Source organism: Pseudophryne corroboree, chromosome 9, assembly GCF_028390025.1.
Source record: "Pseudophryne corroboree isolate aPseCor3 chromosome 9, aPseCor3.hap2, whole genome shotgun sequence".
NCBI classification, from domain to species: Eukaryota; Metazoa; Chordata; class Amphibia; order Anura; family Myobatrachidae; genus Pseudophryne; species Pseudophryne corroboree.
The window spans coordinates 349,292,464-349,318,772 of record NC_086452.1 but is presented as its reverse complement, the minus strand read 5'-3'; the positions used below and the strand labels follow the sequence as shown (position 1 = coordinate 349,318,772).

The window sequence follows — 26,309 nt, the reverse complement described above, 5'->3', positions numbered from 1 at the left end:
AGCTCTTCGGTGTGGAGGTATTTCAACAGAAATGCGGACAACAGGTGTCAAGCCGTGTGTTCCCTTTGACAAGCTGTAATAAGTAGGGGTAAGGACGTTAACCACCTCGGAACATCCTCCCTTATACGTCACCTGCAGCGCATTCATAATAAGTCAGTGACAAGTTCAAAAACTTTGGGTGACAGCGGAAGCAGTCCACTGATCAGTAAATCCCTTCCTCTTGTAACCAAGCTCACGCAAACCACCCCACCAACTCCCTCAGTGTCAATTTCCTCCTTCCCCAGGAATGCCAATAGTCCTGCAGGCCATGTCACTGGCAATTCTGACGAGTCCTCTCCTGCCTGGGATTCCTCCGATGCATCCTTGCGTGTAACGCCTACTGCTGCTGGCGCTGCTGTTGTTGCTGCTGGGAGTCGATGGTCATCCCAGAGGGGAAGTCGTAAGACCACTTTTACTACTTCCACCAAGCAATTGACTGTCCAACAGTCCTTTGCGAGGAAGATGAAATATCACAGCAGTCATCCTACTGCAAAGCGGATAACTGAGGCCTTGGCATCCTGGGTGGTGAGAAACGTGGTTCCGGTATCCATCATTACTGCAGAGCCAACTAGAGACTTGTTGGAGGTACTGTGTCCCCGGTACCAAATACCATCTAGGTTCCATTTCTCTAGGCAGGCGATACCGAAAATTTACACAGACCTCAGAAAAAGAGTCACAAGTGTCCTAAAAAATGCAGCTGTACCCAATGTCCACTTAACCACGGACATGTGGACAAGTGGAGCAGGGCAGGGTCAGGACTATATGACTGTGACAGCCCACTGGGTAGATGTATGGACTCCCGCCGCAAGAACAGCAGCGGCGGCACCAGTAGCAGCATCTCGCAAACGCCAACTCTTTCCTAGGCAGGCTACGCTTTGTATCACCGCCTTCCAGAATACGCACACAGCTGAAAACCTCTTACGGCAACTGAGGAAGATCATCGCGGAATGGCTTACCCCAATTGGACTCTCCTGTGGATTTGTGGCATCGGACAACGCCAGCAATATTGTGTGTGCATTAAATATGGGCAAATTCCAGCACGTCCCATGTTTTGCACATACCTTGAATTTGGTGGTGCAGAATTTTTTAAAAAACGACAGGGGCGTGCTATCACTGACCTGGTCGAAGGGTGTTGTGGACTCGGGGCTTCTTCCGGTGACAGGGAAGAGGAACCGCTACTGGGTCGCAATAGAGATGGCCGGATGTAGGTCTTCTTCATACAGGATGAAGACGGTAAGCAGGAAGCACGGAGGAATGATGAAGGTCTCCTGAAAAACAAGACTAGTGAAAGTGCTGGGTGCTGAGGTACAGAGATGCTGGTATTATTGAGGTGCTGAAGGCACTGAGGTGCTGAGACACCGAGGTACTGAGGTGTTGGAGTTCTGTGATACTAAGGTGCAGAGGCTCCGAGGTGCTGAGGTTCTATGGTGCTGAGGCACCGGAGTGCTGAGGAACAGAGGAACTGAGGTGCCGAGGTACTGAGGTGCTGATGGCGCTCAGGCGCCTTGGTGGCACGGAGGTGCGTGATAGCGCTCGGGCGCTTGGAGGCACGGAAGTGCGTGATGGCGCTCGGGCGCTTGGAGGCACGGAGGTGCGTGATGGCGCTCGGGCGCTTGGAGGCACGGAGGTGCGTGATGGCGCTCGGGCGCTTGGAGGCACGGAGGTGCGTGATGGCGCTCGGGCGCTTGGAGGCACGGAGGTGCGTGATGGCGCTCGGGCGCTTGGAGGCACGGAAGTGCGTGATGGCGCTCGGGCGCTTGGAGGCACGGAGGTGCGTGATGGCGCTCGGGCGCTTGGAGGCACGGAGGTGCGTGATGGCGCTCGGGCGCTTGGAGGCACGGAAGTGCGTGAAGACACTGGAGACACTGGGACACTGGAGACACTGGAGACACTGGGACACTGGAGACACTGGAGACACAGCGGAAAATAGGAACAAGGGAGCTCTGGAAATCACTGCTTCAGACAAGCAGAACGATGATACACAGGCGCCGGCTCCCTGCTCGGCGTCTGGCTTTGAACCTCCCGCCTTGGTCTGATTGGCGGAGCGGGCAGATGACGTCAGCCCCGCTCCGCCTACCTAATCTAAAGCAGCATGGCGGCGCCCTCGCTCCGGGAGCCGCCGGAGAGACCCGCCGACCCGACGCCGGACCCCCGAGGCCGCCGGAGGGGAGAGACGCCAGGCCATCCAGGACACCCGCAGCGGTAAGCGCGGCCGCCGCTGCCCGCGGGGTGTGACAGTACCCCCTCCTCCAGGAGTGGCCCCTGGACACTTTCCGGGTTTAGTTGGATGTCTGGAATGGAAGATTCGAACCAGTCGGGGAGCCATTACCTCAGTAGCATTGATCCAACTTCTCTCTTCAGGACCATAACCTTTCCATTCTACCAAGTACTGTAATTTCTTATGAAAATAACGAGAGTCAAGAATAGCTTTGATTTCAAATTCTGTCCCAGCTTCAGACACAGTAGTAGTTGGCCTAGGAGATGCTGAGTGGAACCGATTTAGAATGAGGGGGCGGAGGAGAGAGACGTGGAAGGAGTTTGGAATTCGAAGGTGGGAAGGCAACTCCAATTTGCAAACGACCGGGTTCAAGACTTGCCGCACTGAGAAAGGACCAATGAACCTTGGGGCAAATTTCATGGTGGGTACTTTCAAACGAAGATTGCGGGTAGAGAGCCATACCTTGTCACCAACCTTATATTGAGGAGCTGCTCGTCGTTTCCTATCCGCAAAGAATTTATAGCGACCGGAAACCCTCTTAAGATTGGCATGAACTCGGCTCCAAATTTGAGTGAAATGTCGAAGAGTTGAGGCTGCAGCAGGAACTTCTTCTGGAGGACAAATGGGCAACTCCGGAACTTGGGGATGAAATCCATAATTAATAAAGAATGGAGACTCACCAGTAGAAGAATGATAAAAATGGTTGTGGGCAAACTCAGCCCACGGCAACAACTCCACCCAGTTATCTTGAGAAGGGGAAAGGTAAATACGGAGAAAAGTCTCTAGATCCTGATTGACGCGTTCAGTTTGCCCATTAGTCTGTGGATGGTAAGCAGAAGAGAATTTGAGCTTAATTTGTAGAGTTGAACAGAGGGCTCTCCAGAATCTCGCTGTAAACTGTACTCCCCGATCTGAGACTATTTCCAGAGGTAACCCGTGCAGGCGGAAATGCTCTTGGATGAATAACAGGGCCAACTTAGAAGCGGAGGGTAATCCGGTCAACGGAATAAAATGTGCCATCTTAGAGAATCGGTCAATGATCACCCAAATGGTGTTATGACCCTTAGAGAGCGGTAATTCAGTAACAAAGTCCATCGAGATATGAGTCCAAGGCTTTTTAGGAATGGACAAAGGATGCAACAAACCCGTAGGCGGCAGACGTGGAGTTTTGTGCTGAGCACATTGAGGACACGAATTGACATACTCTTGAACATCTTTTTTCATAGTGTCCCACCAGTATGATCTTCGCAGAAATTCACACATTTTCTGAATTCCCGGATGACCAGAAAACTTAGAAGTGTGTGCCCACTGCAACAGTCTCGGTCGAAATTTAACTGGTACCGACATTCTTCCCGGAGGAGGGCCCAACCTAGTGGGAGCTGCAGAAATAGAGATGGGACTGAGGATTAATGCCTTCCCCATAGTATTCTCCTCATCGGAAGCCATCACTGAACGGGATAGGGCATCCGCCTTGGTATTTAGAATTCCAGCCCGATACTTGATGATAAAGGAAAATCTGGTAAAGAAGAGCGCCCATCTCGCCTGACGGGGGTTCAAACATTGGGCCGTCTTTAGATACAGTAAATTCTTGTGGTCCGTAAAAATTGTGATTAAGTGTTTAGCACCCTCCAGAAGATACCTCCATTCTTCCAACGCAGATTTAATTGCCAGTAGCTCTTTGTCTCCGATGGTGTAATTTAGTTCAGCAGGGGAGAACTTGCGAGAATGAAACCCACACGGATGCAACTTCCCATCTGAGGCGTATTGCGAGAGTACAGCACCTATGCCTACCATGGAAGCATCAACCTCCAAAAAGAATGGTTTTAGGAAATCTGGCTGCTGAAGTACGGGAGCAGATATAAAGGCGGTCTTCAACTGTTTGAACGCTGCTATTGCTTCAGAAGGCCAATTGCTTGGGTCAGCCCCTTTTTTAGTCAGAGCCGTAATAGGTGCCACGATGGTAGAGAAACCTCTTATAAATTTCCGATAATAATTTGCGAATCCTAGAAATCGTTGCACTGCTTTTAAGGAAAGAGGTTGAGTCCAATCCCGGATGGCCGAAAGTTTCTCCGGATCCATACGCAATTCAGTTCCAGAAATAATGTAGCCCAAAAATGAAATAGAAGGAACCTCAAAGGTGCACTTGGAGATCTTGCCATAAAGATGATTCTTGCGCAACCGAAGGAGTACTTCCTTAACTTGTAGTCGGTGCTCAGAAAGATTCTTAGAAAAAATCAAAATGTCATCCAAATAGACTACTACATTCAGATACAACATATCCCGAAAGACTTCATTAATGAATCCTTGAAAGACAGCGGGGGCGTTGCTGAGGCCAAATGGCATTACCAGGTACTCATAATGCCCATCTCTCGTATTGAAAGCCGTCTTCCACTCATCTCCTTGACGAATACGTATCAAGTTGTATGCTCCTCTTAAGTCAAGCTTAGTAAATACTCGAGCTCCACGCACTCTATCAAAAAGCTCTGTGATGAGCGGCAGAGGATACTTGTTTTTAATGGTGACTTCATTTAAACCACGATAGTCGATGCATGGTCTCAGCCCTCCATCTTTTTTTTTTACAAAGAAGAAGCCAGCTCCCGCTGGAGAAGTGGAGGGACGGATGAAGCCCTTCTGCAAATTCGACTTAATGTACTCAGACATAGCTTGTGTCTCTGGAACCGACAAAGGATAAGTGCGACCTCGAGGCGGTATTTTCCCAGGAATGAGCTCAATGGGACAGTCCCAAGCCCTATGCGGAGGTAATTTATCAGCCGCCTGTTCCGAGAAGACATCCAAAAACTCTCGATAAGCCTCAGGAACTAACTCCACGTCCAACTTGGCCGACGCACGGAGTGGAACGACAGGAGTAAGACAATTCAATCGGCAGAAAGGACTCCAAGAAATTATTTGTGTCGACCCCCAGTCGACATGAGGGTTGTGTAGCCTGAGCCAGGGAAAACCCAAAACGAGATCGTGAGACATTTCCTGAATAACTAGAAACTTCAGTTGTTCATGATGTAAAGCTCGTACTTGTAGCTGAATTGACTCAGACTGACTCGTAATCAAGGCGTTAGGAATTTGAACCCCGTTAATGGCTGTAATAGTAATAGGTCGTTCGACCAACTGTAATTTCAAACCCAAACTCTGGGCGCAGGAAAGAGAAATAAAATTCCCCGCAGCACCTGAATCCAAAAGAGCCATAACGGTCTTGACTTTTGTTTTAGTAGACAAAGATACTGAGAGTAAACAGTCCACTTCTGGAGAAGATTGAGAAACCACACCCAGCTTGACTTCCCCGGAACAGGCTAGGATTGCCCGTTTCCCGGGCGAGCTTTGCAAGACTTGAGGAAGTGATCCGCGGCTCCACAGTAGAGGCAAAGTTTGTTCTCACGCCGACGCTGTCGCTCCTCTGGAGACAGTCGAGACCGATTAATTTGCATGGGTTCGTCTGGAGCTGTCGTAACCGATGGTTTAGACGGAGGAGCCCGGAATCTGCACCGATCAGACCGAGAACGTTCGCCAACTCGTTCCTGCATGCGGAGATCCACTTTCACACAGAGCGAGATCAACTGTTCCAAGGAATCTGGCAAATCTCTTGTAATCAATTCGTCTTTAAGACGGTCGGACAGCCCGTTCCAGAAAGCGGCCCGTAAGGCATCATTATCCCAGCGCAATTCGGAAGCTATGGTCTGAAAATGAATCACATACTGACCCACTGAACGAGAGCCTTGTCGAACTCTAAGAAGATCTGAAGAGGCAGCGGCCGTTCTGCCAGGCTCATCAAAGATCCGGCGGAAAGATGAGATGAAATTAGTGTAGTTGGAAACCAAAGGATCAGATCGCTCCCATAAAGGAGACACCCATTCCAACGCTGAACCCTCAAGCAAGGAAATAATGTATGCTACTTTGGATCGATCCGTGGGAAAATTGTGTGCGAGGAGTTCAAACTGCACCTCGCACTGGTTAAGAAAACCACGGCAATTCTTCGGGTTGCCGTTGTAGCGAGAGGGAGTGGGAAGCTGAAGGCGTGACCTGGTACCGGACACTGCGTGAGCATTAACAGGAACGACTGCCGGAGTGGGTACTGGAACTGGAACTACTGAAGCCAGGGAAACCTGAATTTGATCCAACCTGCCGGATAGCTCTTGGAGATACCGCATCACCTGGTTTTGCGCCGCTTCCTGACTCTGTACACGGGAAACCAGATCTTGGATGGCGCTTGCTTCTGGGTTCCGATTCCCCGGGTCCATGTGGCCTGTGTATACTATCACTGACCTGGTCGAAGGGTGTTGTGGACTCGGGGCTTCTTCCGGTGACAGGGAAGAGGAACCGCTACTGGGTCGCAATAGAGATGGCCGGATGTAGGTCTTCTTCATACAGGATGAAGACGGTAAGCAGGAAGCACGGAGGAATGATGAAGGTCTCCTGAAAAACAAGACTAGTGAAAGTGCTGAGTGCTGAGGTACAGAGATGCTGGTATTATTGAGGTGCTGAAGGCACTGAGGTGCTGAGACACCGAGGTACTGAGGTGTTGGAGTTCTGTGATACTAAGGTGCAGAGGCTCCGAGGTGCTGAGGTTCTATGGTGCTGAGGCACCGGAGTGCTGAGGAACAGAGGCACTGAGGTGCCGAGGTACTGAGGTGCTGATGGCGCTCAGGCGCCTTGGTGGCACGGAGGTGCGTGATAGCGCTCGGGCGCTTGGAGGCACGGAAGTGCGTGATGGCGCTCGGGCGCTTGGAGGCACGGAGGTGCGTGATGGCGCTCGGGCGCTTGGAGGCACGGAGGTGCGTGATGGCGCTCGGGCGCTTGGAGGCACGGAGGTGCGTGATGGCGCTCGGGCGCTTGGAGGCACGGAAGTGCGTGATGGCGCTCGGGCGCTTGGAGGCACGGAGGTGCGTGATGGCGCTCGGGCGCTTGGAGGCACGGAGGTGCGTGATGGCGCTCGGGCGCTTGGAGGCACGGAAGTGCGTGAAGACACTGGAGACACTGGGACACTGGAGACACTGGGACACTGGAGACACTGGAGACACAGCGGAAAATAGGAACAAGGGAGCTCTGGAAATCACTGCTTCAGACAAGCAGAACGATGATACACAGGCGCCGGCTCCCTGCTCGGCGTCTGGCTTTGAACCTCCCGCCTTGGTCTGATTGGCGGAGCGGGCAGATGACGTCAGCCCCGCTCCGCCTACCTAATCTAAAGCAGCATGGCGGCGCCCTCGCTCCGGGAGCCGCCGGAGAGACCCGCCGACCCGACGCCGGACCCCCGAGGCCGCCGGAGGGGAGAGACGCCAGGCCATCCAGGACACCCGCAGCGGTAAGCGCGGCCGCCGCTGCCCGCGGGGTGTGACAGCGTGCAAGAGATGCTGTCGGTGGCCAGAAGAATTGCGGGACACTTTCGGCGTACAGGCACCACGTACAGAAGACTGGAGCACCACCAAAAACTACTGAACCTGCCCTGCCATCATCTGAAGCAAGAAGTGGTAACGAGGTGGAATTCAACCCTCTATATGCTTCAGAGGTTGGAGGAGCAGCAAAAGGCCATTCAAGCCTATACAATTGAGCACGATATAGGAGGTGGAATGCACCTGTCTCAAGCGCAGTGGAGAATGATTTCAACGTTGTGCAAGGTTCTGCTGCCCTTTGAACTTGCCACACGTGAAGTCAGTTCAGACACTGCCAGCCTGAGTCAGGTCATTCCCCTCATCAGGCTTTTGCAGAAGAAGCTGGAGACATTGAAGGAGGAGCTAACACGGAGCGATTCCGCTAGGCATGTGGGACTTGTGGATGGAGCCCTTAATTCGCTTAACAAGGATTCACGGGTGGTCAATCTGTTGAAATCAGAGCACTACATTTTGGCCACCATGCTCGATCCTAGATTTAAAGCCTACCTTGGATCTCTCTTTCCGGCAGACACAAGTCTGCTGGGGTTGAAAGACCTGCTGGTGAGAAAATTGTCAAGTCAAGCGGAACGCGACCTGTCAACATCTCCTCCTTCACATTCTCCCGCAACTGGGGGTGCGAGGAAAAGGCTCAGAATTCCGAGCCCACCCGCTGGCGGTGATGCAGGGCAGTCTGGAGCGACTGCTGATGCTGACATCTGGTCCGGACTGAAGGACCTGACAACGATTACGGACATGTCGTCTACTGTCACTGCATATGATTCTCTCACCATTGAAAGAATGGTGGAGGATTATATGAGTGACCGCATCCAAGTAGGCACGTCACACAGTCCATACTTATACTGGCAGGAAAAAGAGGCAATTTGGAGGCCATTGCACAAACTGGCTTTATTCTACCTAAGTCGCCCTCCCACAAGTGTGTACTCCGAAAGAGTGTTTAGTGCCGCCGCTCACCTTGTCAGCAATCGGCGTACGAGGTTACATCCAGAAAATGTGGAGAAGATGATGTTCATTAAAATGAATTATAATCAATTCCTCCGCGGAGACATTGACCAGCAGCAATTGCCTCCACAAAGTACACAGGGAGCTGAGATGGTGGATTCCAGTGGGGACGAATTGATAATCTGTGAGGAGGGGGATGTACACGGTGATATATCGGAGGATGATGATGAGGTGGACATCTTGCCTCTGTAGAGCCAGTTTGTGCAAGGAGAGATTAATTGCTTCTTTTTTGGGGGGGGTCCAAACCAACCCGTCATATCAGTCACAGTCGTGTGGCAGACCCTGTCACTGAAATGATGGGTTGGTTAAAGTGTGCATGTCCTGTTTTGTTTATACAACATAAGGGTGGGTGGGAGGGCCCAAGGACAATTCCATCTTGCACCTCTTTTTTCTTTTATTTTTCTTTGCGTCATGTGCTGTTTGGGGAGGGTTTTTTGGAAGGGACATCCTGCATGACACTGCAGTGCCACTCCTAAATGGGCCCGGTGTTTGTGTCGGCCACTACGGTCGCTAATCTTACTCACACAGCTACCTCATTGCGCCTCTTTTTTTCTTTGCGTCATGTGCTGTTTGGGGAGGGTTTTTTGGAAGGGACATCCTGCGTGACACTGCAGTGCCACTCCTAAATGGGCCCGGTGTTTGTGTCGGCCACTAGGGTCGCTTATCTTACTCACACAGTCAGCTACCTCATTGCGCCTCTTTTTTTCTTTGCGTCATGTGCTGTTTGGGGAGTGTTTTTTGGAAGGGCCATCCTGCGTGACACTGCAGTGCCACTCCTAGATGGGCCCGGTGTTTGTGTCGGCCACTAGGGTCGCTAATCTTACTCACACAGCTACCTCATTGCGCCTCTTTTTTTCTTTGCGTCATGTGCTGTTTGGGGAGGGTTTTTTGGAAGGGACATCCTGCGTGACACTGCAGTGCCACTCCTAAATGGGCCCGGTGTTTGTATCGGCCACTACGGTCGCTAATCTTACTCACACAGCTACCTCATTGCGCCTCTTTTTTTCTTTGCGTCATGTGCTGTTTGGGGAGGGTTTTTTGGAAGGTACATCCTGCGTGACACTGCAGTGCCACTCCTAAATGGGCCCGGTGTTTGTGTCGGCCACTAGGGTCGCTTATCTTACTCACACAGTCAGCTACCTCATTGCGCCTCTTTTTTTCTTTGCGTCATGTGCTGTTTGGGGAGTGTTTTTTGGAAGGGCCATCCTGCGTGACACTGCAGTGCCACTCCTAGATGGGCCCGGTGTTTGTGTCGGCCACTAGGGTCGCTAATCTTACTCACACAGCTACCTCATTGCGCCTCTTTTTTTCTTTGCGTCATGTGCTGTTTGGGGAGGGTTTTTTGGAAGGGACATCCTGCGTGACACTGCAGTGCCACTCCTAAATGGGCCCGGTGTTTGTGTCGGCCACTAGGGTCGCTAATCTTACTCACACAGCTACCTCATTGCGCCTCTTTTTTTCTTTGCGTCATGTGCTGTTTGGGGAGGGTTTTTTGGAAGGGACATCCTGCGTGACACTGCAGTGCCACTCCTAGATGGGCCAGGTGTTTGTGTCGGCCACTAGGGTCGCTTAGCTTAGTCATCCAGCGACCTCGGTGCAAATTTTAGGACTAAAAATAATATTGTGAGGTGTGAGGTATTCAGAATAGACTGAAAATGAGTGGAAATTATGGTTTTTGAGGTTAATAATAATATGGGATCAAAATGACCCCCAAATTCTATGATTTAAGCTGTTTTTTAGGGTTTTTTGAAAAAAAACACCCGAATCCAAAACACACCCGAATCCGACAAAAAAAATTCGGTGAGGTTTTGCCAAAACGCGGTCGAACCCAAAACACGGCCGCGGAACCGAACCCAAAACCAAAACACAAAACCCGAAAAATTTCAGGCGCTCATCACTAGTTTATACCTTATCTACAGCACAGATACTTGCTGCAGATACAGTGGCATACCCTCCAGCTGCACCTTTTTGGCAGGTACAGTCCCTTTTTTTATGATCTGTACCGATTTTTTACTCTCCAAGCTTCCATTGAAAGTATAGGAAAAGGGGCGTGGCCACATGGCCACGCCCCGTTTTCGAATTTGTATCAATTTTTATGTGTAAATTGTTGGAGGGTATGTTGCTGCAGATGCAGTGGGCCTATTTTGGGGTGTGGGGCTGGAGCTGCACCTCCATCAGTCCCATTGCTAATCCTGCTCTGTGATGAAAACACAGCAGGCAAAGGGCAGAGCCTTCCATTGGATGTAACCTGTGTGGGAGGGCGTTTCTCGCCCAATCAGCTGTGGACTGGGTGTGATAGACCTGCCACTAACCCAATGAGAGATGCGTTATACACACAGGCACAAAGTCACAGAGCTGGGCTATTATATAAGATATTAGCACAGCATAAGCCCTTCCAAAATACAGTACAGCATTGATGCACGCATATAACAGGTAGTATGTCTGGCTGCAACATTTCTACAGGTTTAAATGACTCCTTTGCTTTCTCTTATTACTTAGTGCCTTACAACTAGTTCACTAGAACTCAAGAGTTTTTCCCAGGTTATCATCAACTCCTTTGCTCATGTGCTTATCAAATTTATCTTTTCAAGGCTTAATTGAGCTCTGGGGTATAAATAGTAGCTTATATCCATAAGAATTCCCTACAAGACTTATAATTTAAGTCACTCTCATGGCTGCAATCAGCTACAGGGGCATGTTCAATAAGCTGTGGGTTGATTTGCACAGCCTGTTCCCTTGGGTAAAGTGCCCGAAGCAATTCACTTACAGACCTTTAGAGAGAGCAAGCATAAATGAGCATTAACTGCTGCCTCGGGGCTGCTTGCGGGGTGATTGTGTGTCTGTAATTGAACAGCTGCAGACACGTTAGCCACAGGAGCAGATCACACGACTCGGAGAGCGGAGAAGAGAGCCAGTGGAGAAGTTGTCCATGGCAACCAATCAGCACTGAAGTAACATCTATAATTTGCACACTATAAAATTATACAGAGCAGCTGATTGGTTGATGGGGCAACTTCTCCACTGGCTCACTTCTCCGCTCTTATCACTGCTTAGTAAATGTCCCCCAAAGTCTGTTAATTGAACGTTCGCCATTAAAATTTAGTAAATGGTTCCGATTAGCAGGAAAGCACACCCAGGGGTATATTTACTAAGCTCCCGATTTTGACCGAGATGCCGTTTTTTCTTCAAAGTGTCATCTCGGTTAATCTCGGTCATTTACTAAACACTAATCACGGCAGTGATGAGGGCATTCGTAATTTTTTGCAAGTTCAGGTAAAAAATTACGAATGAATACACCATCGGTCAAAACGCGGCTGTTTAAGTATGAATCTCGGTCATTTACTAAGAAGTGCAAAGCCAAAAAAGAACAAACACTGCCGTGAAAAATTACAACTCGTAAAAAAGTGCTTAAAAAAAACAGACCTTTTTTTTTTATTCGTGATTGGATAGGCATGCACGGATCCATGAGATCCGTGCATGTATATCAGTGGGAAGGGGTGGGAAAGTGCTTATTTTTTCAAAAAAAATTGCGTGGGGTCCCCCCTCCTAAGCATAACCAGCCTCGGGCTCTTTGAGCCGATCCTGGTTGAAGAAATATGGGGAAAAAAATGACAGGGGTTCCCCCATATTTAAGCAACCAGCATCGGGCTCTGCGCCTGGTCCTGGTCCCAAAAATACGGGGGACAAAAAGAGTAGGGGTCCCCCGTATTTTTAAAACCAGCACCGGGCTCCACTAGCTGGACAGATAATGCCACAGCCGGGGGTCACTTTTATACAGCGCCCTGCGGCCGTGGCATCAAAAATCCAACTAGTCACCCCTGGCCGGGGTACCCTGGGGGAGTGGGAACCCCTTCAATCAAGGGGTCCCCCCCCCCCCAGCCACCCAAGGGCCAGGGGTGAAGCCCGAGGCTGTCCCCCCCCATCCAATGGGCTGCGGATGGGAGGGCTGATAGCCTTTGTTGTAAAATAAAAGATATTGTTTTTAGTAGCAGTACTACAAGTCCCAGCAAGCCTCCCCCGCATGCTGGTACTTGGAGAACCACAAGTACCAGCATGCGGCGGAAAAACGGGCCCGCTGGTACCTGTAGTACTACCACTAAAAAAATACCCAAAAAAAGACAAGACACACACAACGTGAAAGTATAATTTTATTACATACATACACACATACATACATACTTACCTATGGCCCCACGCAGGTCGGTCCTCTTGTCCAGTAGAATCCAAGGGGTACCTGTTGAATAAATTATACTCACGAGATTCAGGGGTCCAGGCTCCTCGGCAAATCCAGGGTTAATCCACGTACTTGTTAAAAATAAAAAAACGGTATTCCGACCACGAACTGAAAGGGGACCCATGTTTGCACATGGGTCACCTTCCCACGAATGCCAGAAACCCACTTTGACTTCTGTCTAAGTGGGTTTCTTCAGCCAATCAGGGAGTGCCACGTTGTAGCACTCTCCTGATCAGCTGTGTGCTGCTGTCCTCACTGACAGGCAGCACACGGCAGTGTTACAATGTAGCGCCTATGCGCTACATTGTAACCAATGCTGGGAACTTTCTGCTCAGCGGTGACGTCACTTTAGGTCAACCGCAGGGCAGAAAGTTCCCAGCATTGGTTACAATGTAGCGCATAGGCGCTACATTGTAACACTGCCGTGTGCTGCCTGTCAGTGAGGACAAGAGCACACAGCTGATCAGGAGAGTGCTACAACGTGGCACTCCCTGATTGGCTGAAGAAACCCACTTAGACAGAAGTCAAAGTGGGTTTCTGGCATTCGTGGGAAGGTGACCCATGTGCAAACATGGGTCCCCTTTCAGTTCGTGGTCGGAATACCGTTTTTTTATTTTTAACAAGTACGTGGATTAACCCTGGATTTGCCGAGGAGCCTGGACCCCTGGATCTCGTGAGTATAATTTATTCAACAGGTACCCCTTGGATTCTACTGGAGAAGAGGACCGACCTGCGTGGGGCCATAGGTAAGTATGTATGTATGTATGTGTGTATGTATGTAATAAAATTATACTTTCACGGTGTGTGTGTCTTGTCTTTTTTTGGGTATTTTTTTAGTGGTAGTACTACAGGTACCAGCGGGCCCGTTTTTCCGCCGCATGCTGGTACTTGTGGTTCTCCAAGTACCAGCATGCGGGGGAGGCTTGCTGGGACTTGTAGTACTGCTACTAAAAACAATATCTTTTATTTTACAACAAAGGCTATCAGCCCTCCCATCCGCAGCCCATTGGATGGGGGGGGACAGCCTCGGGCTTCACCCCTGGCCCTTGGGTGGCTGGGGGGGGGGGGACCCCTTGATTGAAGGGGTCCCCACTCCCCCAGGGTACCCCGGCCAGGGGTGACTAGTTGGATTTTTGATGCCACGGCCGCAGGGCACTATATAAAAGTGACCCCCGGCTGTGGCATTATCTGTCCAGCTAGTGGAGCCCGGTGCTGGTTTTAAAAATACGGGGGACCCCTACTCTTTTTGTCCCCCGTATTTTTGGGACCAGGACCAGGCGCAGAGCCCGATGCTGGTTGCTTAAATATGGGGGAACCCCTGTCATTTTTCCCCCCATATTTCTGCAACCAGGATCGGCTCAAAGAGCCCGAGGCTGGTTATGCTTAGGAGGGGGGACCCCACGCATTTTTTTGGGGGATTTTACATTGTTTAATTAAAAAAAAAAAAAAAAAAGAACCCCAGCACGGATCACACAGATCCGGCCGAGATTGATTGTAAAAAAAAACGGCAGTGTTTTGCTAATCACTGCCGTAAAATTAGGTAAAAAAAAACGAATGACATCGACATCGGAAGAAAAGAAAAACACGAATACGACAGCTTAGTAAATCCATCGTAATAAATTCAAAAAGTTGCAGTTTTACACTGTCGATGTCATTCGTGATTGAACTTTGACCTATTTTCGGGAATTACGAATGTTAGTAAATGTACCCCCCAGTCTGCATATTTTGTGTACAATGAATGTGCCAGGTCAAGTGCAGTACCCTCACTTATGGGCCCTCCTTGCAACTATTGCATATACGTAGCTTTCCAGCTGCACATGCATGGTGTGGGAAACCCCGCAATGTGCTTTAGGACCTCCAGCAGCCCACTGGGGAGGGATCACAAGATCCCTCTCCAGCAGGGCAGCCCCACTGCAGGTAATGGGCTAATTCTATCTGAAGATCCACAAAGCAGGCAAGATCTGCAAAGATTTCTGCACAGCTTAGTTGCCATCCCTATAAAAAAAAAACTACGGGGACAGCTGTTGCAGAAGGCGGTGGACAGAAAGCAGGAGATATCTCTGATTTCTCTAACGTCCTAAGTGGATGCTGGGGACTCCGTCAGGACCATGGGGAATAGCGGCTCCGCAGGAGACAGGGCACAAAAATAAAGCTTCAGGATTAGGTGGTGTGTACTGGCTCCTCCCCCTATGACCCTCCTCCAAGCCTCAGTTAGGTTTTTGTGCCCGTCCGAGCAGGGTGCAATCTAGGTGGCTCTCCTAAAGAGCTGCTTAGAAAAAGTTTTTAGGTTTTTTATTTTCAGTGAGTCCTGCTGGCAACAGGCTCACTGCATCAAGGGACTTAGGGGAGAGAATTTCAACTCACTTGCGTGCAGGATGGATTGGATTCTTAGGCTACTGGACACCATTAGCTCCAGAGGGAGTCGGAACACAGGTCTCACCCTGGGGTTCGTCCCGGAGCCGCGCCGCCGACCCCCCTTACAGATGCTGAAGATTGAAGGTCCGGAAACAGGCGGCAGAAGGCTCTTCAGTCTTCATGAAGGTAGCGCACAGCACTGCAGCTGTGCGCCATTGTTGTCACACACTTCACACCAAGCGGTCACGGAGGGTGCAGGGCGCTGCTGGGGGCGCCCTGGGCAGCAATATTTAATACCTTTATGGCAAAAGAATACATCACATATAGCCATTGAGGCTATATGTGTGTATTTAACCCATGCCAGATATCTAAAACTCCGGGAGAAAAGCCCGCCGAAATAGGGGGCGGGGCTTATTCTCCTCAGCACACAGCGCCATTTTCCTGCTCAGCTCCGCTGTGAGGAAGGCTCCCAGGACTCTCCCCTGCACTGCACTACAGAAACAGGGTAAAACAGAGAGGGGGGGCATTTTTTGGCGATATTTTGATATATTTAAGCTGCTATAAGGAACAACACTTATATAAGGTTGTTCCCATATATATTATAGCGCTTGGGTGTGTGCTGGCAAACTCTCCCTCTGTCTCCCCAAAGGGCTAGTGGGGTCCTGTCTTCGATAAGAGCATTCCCTGTGTGTCTGCTGTGTGTCGGTACGTGTGTGTCGACATGTATGAGGACGATGTTGGTGTGGAGGCAGAGCAATTGCCGATAATGGTGATGTCACCCCCCAGGGAGTCGACACCGGAATGGATGGCTTTGTTTATGGAATTACGTGATAATGTCAGCACATTACAAAAATCAGTTGACGACATGAGACGGCCGGCAAACCAGTTAGTACCTGCCCAGGCGTCTCAGACACCGTCAGGGGCTGTAAAGCGCCCTTTACCTCAGTCGGTCGACACAGACCCAGACACAGACACTGAATCTAGTGTCGACGGTGATGAAACAAACGTATTTTCAAGTAGGGCCACACGTTATATGATCACGGCAATGAAGGAGGCTTTGCATATCTCTGATACTGCAAGTACCACAAAAAGGGGTATTATGTGGGGGGTGAAAAAACTACCTGTAGTTTTTCCTGAATCAGAGGAATTAAATGATGTATGTGATGAAGCGTGGGTTAACCCAGATAGAAAAGTGCTAATTTCAAAAAAGTTATTAGCATTATACCCTTTCCCGCCAGAGGTTAGGGCGCGCTGGGAAACACCCCCTAGGGTGGATAAGGCGCTCACACGCTTATCAAAACAAGTGGCGTTACCGTCTCCTGATACGGCCGCCCTCAGGGATCCAGCTGATAGGAGACTGGAAACTACCCTAAAAAGTATATACACACATACTGGTGTTATACTGCGACCAGCCATCGCCTCAGCCTGGATGTGCAGTGCTGGGGTCGTCTGGTTGGATTCCCTGACTGAAAATATTGATACCCTGGATAGGGACAGTATTTTATTGACTATAGAGCAATTAAAGGATGCTTTCCTTTATATGCGAGATGCTCAGAGAGATATTTGCACTCTGGCATCGAGAGTAAATGCGATGTCCATATCTGCCAGAAGGAGTTTATGGACGCGACAGTGGTCAGGTGATGCGGATTCCAAACGACATATGGAAGTATTGCCGTATAAAGGGGAGGAATTATTTGGCGTCGGTCTATCGGATCTGGTGGCCACGGCAACTGCCGGAAAATCCACCTTTTTACCTCAGACCCCCTCCCAACAGAAAAAGACACCGTCTTTTCAGCCGCAGTCCTTTCGGTCCTATAAGAACAAGCGGACAAAAGGACAGTCATATCTGCCTCGGGGCAGAGGAAGGGGTAAGAGAGGGCAGCAAGCAGCCCCTGCCCAGGAACAGAAGCCCTCTCAGGGTTCTGCAAAGCCCTCAGCATGACGCTGGGGCCTTACAAGCGGACTCAGGAGCGGTGGGGGGTCGACTCAAGAATTTCAGCGCACAGTGGGCTTGCTCACAGGTGGACCCCTGGATCCTGCAGGTAGTCGAGAAGTCTCCCCCTCGCAGGTTCCTAAAGTCTGCTTTGCCAACGTCTCCCTCAGACAGGGCAACGGTATTGGAAGCCATTCACAAGCTGTTTTCTCAGCAGGTGATAGTCAAGGTACCCCTCCTACAACAGGGAAAGGGGTATTACTCCACGCTATTTGTGGTACCGAAGCCGGACGGCTCGGTAAGACCTATTCTAAATCTGAAATCTTTGAACCTGTACATACAAAAATTCAAGTTCAAGATGGAGTCACTCAGAGCAGTGATAGCGAATCTGGAAGAAGGGGACTTTATGGTGTCCCTGGACATAAAGGATGCTTACCTGCATGTCCCAATTTGCCCTTCACATCAAGGGTACCTCAGGTTCGTGGTGCAAAACTGTCATTATCAGTTTCAGACGCTGCCGTTTGGATTGTCCACGGCACCTCGGGTCTTTACCAAGGTAATGGCCGAAATGATGATTCTTCTGCGAAGAAGAGGCGTATTAATTATCCCTTACTTGGACGATCTCCTGATAAGGGCGAGGTCCAGAGAACAGCTGGAGGACGGAGTAGCACTAACCCGACTAGTGCTGCAACAACACGGGTGGATTCTGAATTTTCCAAAATCTCAGTTGACCCCGACGACACGTCTGCTGTTCCTGGGAATGATTCTGGACACGGTTCAGAAAAAGGTGTTTCTTCCGGAGGAGAAAGCCAGGGAGTTATCCGAACTTGTCAGGAACCTCCTAAAACCAGGGAAAGTGTCTGTGCATCAATGCACAAGAGTCCTGGGAAAGATGGTGGCTTCTTATGAAGCGATTCCATTCGGCAGATTCCACGCACGAACTTTTCAGTGGGATCTGCTGGACAAATGGTCCGGATCACATCTGCAGATGCATCAGCGGATAACCTTATCGCCACGGACAAGGGTGTCTCTTCTGTGGTGGTTGCAGAGTGCTCATCTGTTAGAGGGCCGCAGATTCGGCATACAGGACTGGGTCCTGGTGACCACGGATGCCAGTCTGAGAGGCTGGGGAGCGGTCACACAGGGAAGAAACTTCCAGGGAATATGGTCAAGCCTGGAGATGTCTCTTCACATAAATATACTGGAGCTAAGAGCGATTTACAATGCTCTAAGTCTGGCAAAACCCCTGCTTCAGGGTCAGCCGGTGTTGATCCAGTCGGACAACATCACGGCAGTCGCCCACGTAAACAGACAGGGCGGCACAAGAAGCAGGACAGCAATGGCAGAAGCTGCAAGGATTCTTCGCTGGGCGGAAGATCATGTGATAGCACTGTCAGCAGTATTCATTCCGGGAGTGGACAACTGGGAAGCAGACTTCCTCAGCAGACACGATCTACACCCGGGAGAGTGGGGACTTCATCCAGAAGTCTTCCACATGATTGTGAACCGTTGGGAAAAACCAATGGTGGATATGATGGCGTCCCGCCTCAACAAAAAACTGGACAGGTATTGCGCCAGGTCAAGAGACCCTCTAGCAATAGCTGTGGACGCTCTGGTAACACCGTGGGTGTTCCAGTCAGTGTATGTGTTCCCTCCTCTGCCTCTCATACCAAAAGTACTGAGAATTATACGGCAAAAGGGAGTAAGAACGATACTAGTGGCTCCGGATTGGCCAAGAAGAACTTGGTACCCGGAACTTCAAGCGATGCTCACGGAGGATCCGTGGCCTCTACCTCTAAGACGGGACCTGCTTCAGCAGGGACCGTGTCTATTCCAAGACTTACCGCGGCTGCGTTTGACGGCATGGCGGTTGAACGCCGAATTCTAAGGGAAAAAGGCATTCCGGAAGAGGTCATTCCTACACTGGTAAAAGCCAGGAAGGAGGTGACTGCACAACATTATCACCGCATTTGGAGGAAATATGTTGCGTGGTGTGAGGCCAGGAAGGCCCCCACGGAGGAATTTCAACTGGGTCGATTCCTACATTTCCTGCAAACAGGATTGTCTATGGGCCTCAAATTGGGGTCCATTAAGGTTCAAATTTCGGCCCTGTCGATTTTCTTCCAGAAAGAATTGGCTTCAGTTCCTGAAGTCCAGACTTTTGTAAAAGGAGTACTACATATACAGCCCCCGGTTGTGCCCCCAGTGGCACCTTGGGATCTTAATGTAGTCTTGGATTTTCTCAAATCCCATTGGTTTGAGCCGCTCAAATCGGTGGAGTTGAAGTATCTTACATGGAAAGTAACCATGCTACTGGCCCTGGCTTCAGCCAGGAGAGTATCAGAATTGGCGGCTTTATCATATAAGAGCCCATATCTGATTTTCCATACGGACAGGGCAGAACTGCGGACGCGTCCTCATTTTCTGCCTAAGGTGGTGTCAGCGTTTCACCTGAACCAGCCTATTGTGGTGCCTGCGGCTACTAACGATTTGGAGGATTCCAAGTTGTTGGACGTGGTCCGGGCATTGAAAATATATATTTCAAGAACGGCGGGAGTCAGAAAGTCTGACTCACTGTTTATATTGTATGCACCCAACAAGATGGGTGCTCCTGCTTCTAAGCAGACGATTGCTCGTTGGATTTGTAGCACAATTCAACTTGCACATTCTGTGGCAGGCTTGCCACAACCTAAATCTGTCAAGGCCCATTCCACAAGGAAAGTGGGCTCATCCTGGGCGGCTGCCCGGGGGGTCTCGGCATTACAACTCTGCCGAGCTGCTACTTGGTCAGGGGCAAACACGTTTGCAAAATTCTACAAATTTGATACCCTGGCTGAGGAGGACTTTGAGTTCTCTCATTCGGTGCTGCAGAGTCATCCGCACTCTCCCGCCCGTTTGGGAGCTTTGGTATAATCCCCATGGTCCTGACGGAGTCCCCAGCATCCACTTAGGACGTTAGAGAAAATAAGAATTTACTTACCGATAATTCTATTTCTCGTAGTCCGTAGTGGATGCTGGGCGCCCATCCCAAGTGCGGATTGTCTGCAATACTTGTACATAGTTATTGTTACAAACAAATTCGGGTTGTTATTGTTGTGAGCCGTCTGTTCAGAGGCTCCTACGTTTGTCATACTGTTAACTGGGTTCAGATCACAAGTTATACGGTGTGATTGGTGTGGCTGGTATGAGTCTTACCCGGGATTCAATATCCTTCCTTATTGTGTACGCTCGTCCGGGCACAGTATCCTAACTGAGGCTTGGAGGAGGGTCATAGGGGGAGGAGCCAGTACACACCACCTAATCCTGAAGCTTTATTTTTGTGCCCTGTCTCCTGCGGAGCCGCTATTCCCCATGGTCCTGACGGAGTCCCCAGCATCCACTACGGACTACGAGAAATAGAATTATCGGTAAGTAAATTCTTATTATTTCCTGCTTTCCTAATTGGTACATTTAATGTATTTTATTTATGTACAGTTTCTTATATAGCGCAGCATATTCCGTTGCACTTTACAGTTGGCATCAATAGTAATAAGACAAACTGGGTAATAACAGACAGACATAGAATTCTGCACTTAAACGTGTTGACCCAGAGTGGAGATCAGATAAACTTGTAGCGATTATCCAATCAGTTTCTCCCCCCCCCCCCATACACACTGAGCTGTCTTATGGTGCACATACACTTGTGCGATGCCCCGCAACACGACTTCGCGGGGCATCGCAACAGCAGTTCAGGTGCGATGAAATCGCACCTGAAATGCCAAAGTGAAAACCATGCGATCATGCGATAGATTGCATGGTAATCACGTGATCGGCACGTCACCGCCGAGTGGGAGCGGCCTCAGGCCTCTCCCGGCGGGTGCCCATCGCACATCGCAGTGCGATATATAGCATGTGTTTTTAAAAACACATGCGATCGCACTGCGATTCGATAAATATTAAGTGCAGCACATACTATCTTGAGACGTGAGATTCGACCGGTGTGACAGCGCATCGCGTCGAATGATACCTAAAATGTGCATGCAATCCTTCGATTTCTCTCACAGATGCGGTCGAAATCGAAGGTTAGCACCGATTATCTCACAAGTGTATGGGCACCATTAGCTAAGTGTGTGTGTTCTTCAATGGAAAAGGAGGTCGTGCATCTTACATTTTAAGCTGCTCATTAGATGCAACCTCCCAATCCGACTGTTTGCAGGAGTGTTATGCTCTTGTACACACACCTATATTAGTATAGGTGTGTACATAGCTTAATTTATCTATAATCAGCAATCCTATGTAACAAATACAATTCTTGTCATATAAGCTTTACTGTAGAGCAGTCTATTCATCTCTGCATCCTGCTTCACCTGTACATTTCAGAATTATTCCATCACATCTCTCGTTCACACCTGTTTCCCTCTAAGCCCTATGGGGCATAGATATTCAAGTTACCAAGATGTCTGTAAGGAGTACTGCAGCAGAGATCTTCAATATCTGCTGAGGTTCCCCAACTGTTGATCACAGTAGCAGCCCACAGAAGTTACTAATACCATAGGAGCTGCTGTTTTGTGAGATTGCAGGTACAGGCTCCTATTGGAGACCCTATTGCTGCGTGTCATTTGCGTGATACATCATTTTTTAATTGTCGCAATAAGAAATTATAATTATCAGGTCTAAAACTTGATAATTAATAAATAGGTCCCATTGTGTCTGTGTTATAGCTTTTCTTTTACTCCACTTTCTAGATGTTCTAGAGCACAGGTTCTCAAACTCGGTCCTCAGGACCCCACACTAGAGATGAGCGCCTGAAATTTTTCGGGTTTTGTGTTTTGGTTTTGGGTTCGGTTCCGCGGCCGTGTTTTGGGTTCGAACGCGTTTTGGCAAAACCTCACCAAATTTTTTTTGTCGGATTCGGGTGTGTTTTGGATTCGGGTGTTTTTTTCAAAAAACACTAAAAAACAGCTTAAATCATAGAATTTGGGGGTCATTTTGATCCCAAAGTATTATTAACCTCAAAAACCATAATTTACACTCATTTTCAGTCTATTCTGAATACCTCACACCTCACAATATTATTTTTAGTCCTAAAATTTGCACCGAGGTCGCTGTGTGAGTAAGATAAGCGACCCTAGTGGCCGACACAAACACCGGGCCCATCTAGGAGTGGCACTGCAGTGTCACGCAGGATGTCCCTTCCAAAAAACCCTCCCCAAACAGCACATGACGCAAAGAAAAAAAGAGGCGCAATGAGGTAGCTGACTGTGTGAGTAAGATTAGCGACCCTAGTGGCCGACACAAACACCGGGCCCATCTAGGAGTGGCACTGCAGTGTCACGCAGGATGTCCCTTCCAAAAAACCCTCCCCAAACAGCACATGACGCAAAGAAAAAAAGAGGCGCAATGAGGTAGCTGACTGTGTGAGTAAGATTAGCGACCCTAGTGGCCGACACAAACACCGGGCCCATCTAGGAGTGGCACTGCAGTGTCACGCAGGATGTCCCTTCCAAAAAACCCTCCCCAATCAGCACATGATGCAAAGAAAAAGAAAAGAAAAAAGAGGTGCAAGATGGAATTATCCTTGGGCCCTCCCACCCACCCTTATGTTGTATAAACAAAACAGGACATGCACACTTTAACCAACCCATCATTTCAGTGACAGGGTCTGCCACACGACTGTGACTGATATGACGGGTTGGTTTGGACCCCCCCCAAAAAAGAAGCAATTAATCTCTCCTTGCACAAACTGGCTCTACAGAGGCAAGATGTCCACCTCATCTTCACCCTCCGATATATCACCGTGTACATCCCCCTCCTCACAGATTATCAATTCGTCCCCACTGGAATCCACCATCTCAGCTCCCTGTGTACTTTGTGGAGGCAATTGCTGCTGGTCAATGTCTCCGCGGAGGAATTGATTATAATTCATTTTAATGAACATCATCTTCTCCACATTTTCTGGATGTAACCTCGTACGCCGATTGCTGACAAGGTGAGCGGCGGCACTAAACACTCTTTCGGAGTACACACTTGTGGGAGGGCAACTTAGGTAGAATAAAGCCAGTTTGTGCAAGGGCCTCCAAATTGCCTCTTTTTCCTGCCAGTATAAGTACGGACTGTGTGACGTGCCTACTTGGATGCGGTCACTCATATAATCCTCCACCATTCTATCAATGTTGAGAGAATCATATGCAGTGACAGTAGACGACATGTCCGTAATCGTTGTCAGGTCCTTCAGTCCGGACCAGATGTCAGCATCAGCAGTCGCTCCAGACTGCCCTGCATCACCGCCAGCGGGTGGGCTCGGAATTCTGAGCCTATTCCTCGCACCCCCAGTTGCGGGAGAATGTGAAGGAGGAGATGTTGACAGGTCGCGTTCCGCTTGACTTGACAATTTTGTCACCAGCAGGTCTTTCAACCCCAGCAGACCTGTGTCTGCCGGAAAGAGAGATCCAAGGTAGGCTTTAAATCTAGGATCGAGCACGGTGGCCAAAATGTAGTGCTCTGATTTCAACAGATTGACCACCCGTGAATCCTTGTTAAGCGAATTAAGGGCTGCATCCACAAGTCCCACATGCCTAGCGGAATCGCTCCCTTTTAGCTCCTTCTTCAATGCCTCCAGCTTCTTCTGCAAAAGCCTGATGAGGGGAATGACCTGACTCAGGCTGGCAGTGTCTGAACTGACTTCACGTGTGGCAAGTTCAAAGGGCATCAGAACCTTGCACAACGTTGAAATCATTCTCCACTGCACTTGAGACAGGTGCATTCCACCTACTATATCGTGCTCAATTGTATAGGCTTGAATGGCCTTTTGCTGCTCCTCCAACCTCTGAAGCATATAGAGGGTTGAATTCCACCTCGTTACCACTTCTTGCTTCAGATGATGGCAGGGCAGGTTCAGTAGTTTTTGGTGGTGCTCCAGTCTTCTGTACGTGGTGCCTGTACGCCGAAAGTGTCCCGCAATTTTTCTGGCCACCGACAGCATCTCTTGCACGCCCCTGTCGTTTTTTAAAAAATTCTGCACCACCAAATTCAAGGTATGTGCAAAACATGGGACGTGCTGGAATTTGCCCATATTTAATGCACACACAATATTGCTGGCGTTGTCCGATGCCACAAATCCACAGGAGAGTCCAATTGGGGTAAGCCATTCCGCGATGATCTTCCTCAGTTGCCGTAAGAGGTTTTCAGCTGTGTGCGTATTCTGGAAAGCGGTGATACAAAGCGTAGCCTGCCTAGGAAAGAGTTGGCGTTTGCGAGATGCTGCTACTGGTGCCGCCGCTGCTGTTCTTGCGGCGGGAGTCCATACATCTACCCAGTGGGCTGTCACAGTCATATAGTCCTGACCCTGCCCTGCTCCACTTGTCCACATGTCCGTGGTTAAGTGGACATTGGGTACAACTGCATTTTTTAGGACACTGGTGAGTCTTTTTCTGACGTCCGTGTACATTCTCGGTATCGCCTGCCTAGAGAAGTGGAACCTAGATGGTATTTGGTAACGGGGGCACACTGCCTCAATAAATTGTCTAGTTCCCTGTGAACTAACGGCGGATACCGGACGCACGTCTAACACCAACATAGTTGTCAAGGACTCAGTTATCCGCTTTGCAGTAGGATGACTGCTGTGATATTTCATCTTCCTCGCAAAGGACTGTTGAACAGTCAATTGCTTACTGGAAGTAGTACAAGTGGGCTTACGACTTCCCCTCTGGGATGACCATCGACTCCCAGCAGCAACAACAGCAGCGCCAGCAGCAGTAGGCGTTACACGCAAGGATGCATCGGAGGAATCACAGGTAGGAGAGGACTCGTCAGACTTGCCAGTGACATGGCCTGCAGGACTATTGGCATTCCTGGGGAAGGAGGAAATTGACACTGAGGGAGTTGGTGGGGTGGTTTGCGTGAGCTTGGTTACAAGAGGAAGGGATTTACTGGTCAGTGGACTGCTTCCGCTGTCACCCAAAGTTTTTGAACTTGTCACTGACTTATTATGAATGCGCTGCAGGTGACGTATAAGGGAGGATGTTCCGAGGTGGTTAACGTCCTTACCCCTACTTATTACAGCTTGACAAAGGGAACACACGGCTTGACACCTGTTGTCCGCATTTCTGGTGAAATACCTCCACACCGAAGAGCTGATTTTTTTGGTATTTTCACCTGGCATGTCAACGGCCATATTCCTCCCACGGACAACAGGTGTCTCCCCGGGTGCCTGACTTAAACAAACCACCTCACCATCAGAATCCTCCTGGTCAATTTCCTCCCCAGCGCCAGCAACACCCATATCCTCCTCATCCTGGTGTACTTCAACACTGACATCTTCAATCTGACTATCAGGAACTGGACTGCGGGTGCTCCTTCCAGCACTTGCAGGGGGCGTGCAAATGGTGGAAGGCGCATGCTCTTCACGTCCAGTGTTGGGAAGGTCAGGCATCGCAACCGACACAATTGGACTCTCCTTGTGGATTTGGGATTTCGAAGAATGCACAGTTCTTTGCTGTGCTGCTTTTGCCAGCTTGAGTCTTTTCATTTTTCTAGCGAGAGGCTGAGTGCTTCCATCCTCATGTGAAGCTGAACCACTAGCCATGAACATAGGCCAGGGCCTCAGCCGTTCCTTGCCACTCCGTGTGGTAAATGGCATATTGGCAAGTTTACGCTTCTCCTCCGACAATTTTATTTTAGGTTTTGGAGTCCTTTTTTTACTGATATTTGGTGTTTTGGATTTGACATGCTCTGTACTATGACATTGGGCATCGGCCTTGGCAGACGACGTTGCTGGCATTTCATCGTCTCGGCCATGACTAGTGGCAGCAGCTTCAGCACGAGGTGGAAGTGGATCTTGATCTTTCACTAATTTTGGAACCTCAACATTTTTGTTCTCCATATTTTAATAGGCACAACTAAAAGGCACCTCAGGTAAACAATGGAGATGGATGGATTGGATACTAGTATACAATTATGGACGGGCTGCCGAGTGCCGACACAGAGGTAGCCACAGCCGTGAACTACCGCACTGTACTGTGTCTGCTGCTAATATAGACTGGTTGATAAAGAGATAGTATACTCGTAACTAGTATGTATGTATAAAGAAAGAAAAAAAAACCACGGTTAGGTGGTATATACAATTATGGACGGGCTGCCGAGTGCCGACAC

General features: G+C 49.5%; 1 protein-coding gene across 1 annotated transcript in view; it reads right to left on the bottom strand.

The window, feature by feature from the left end:
* The window catches only part of IL2RB (interleukin 2 receptor subunit beta), a 133,429-nt gene that overhangs the window by 91,261 nt on the left and 15,859 nt on the right, over positions 1-26,309 (bottom strand). The window lies entirely within an intron of this gene.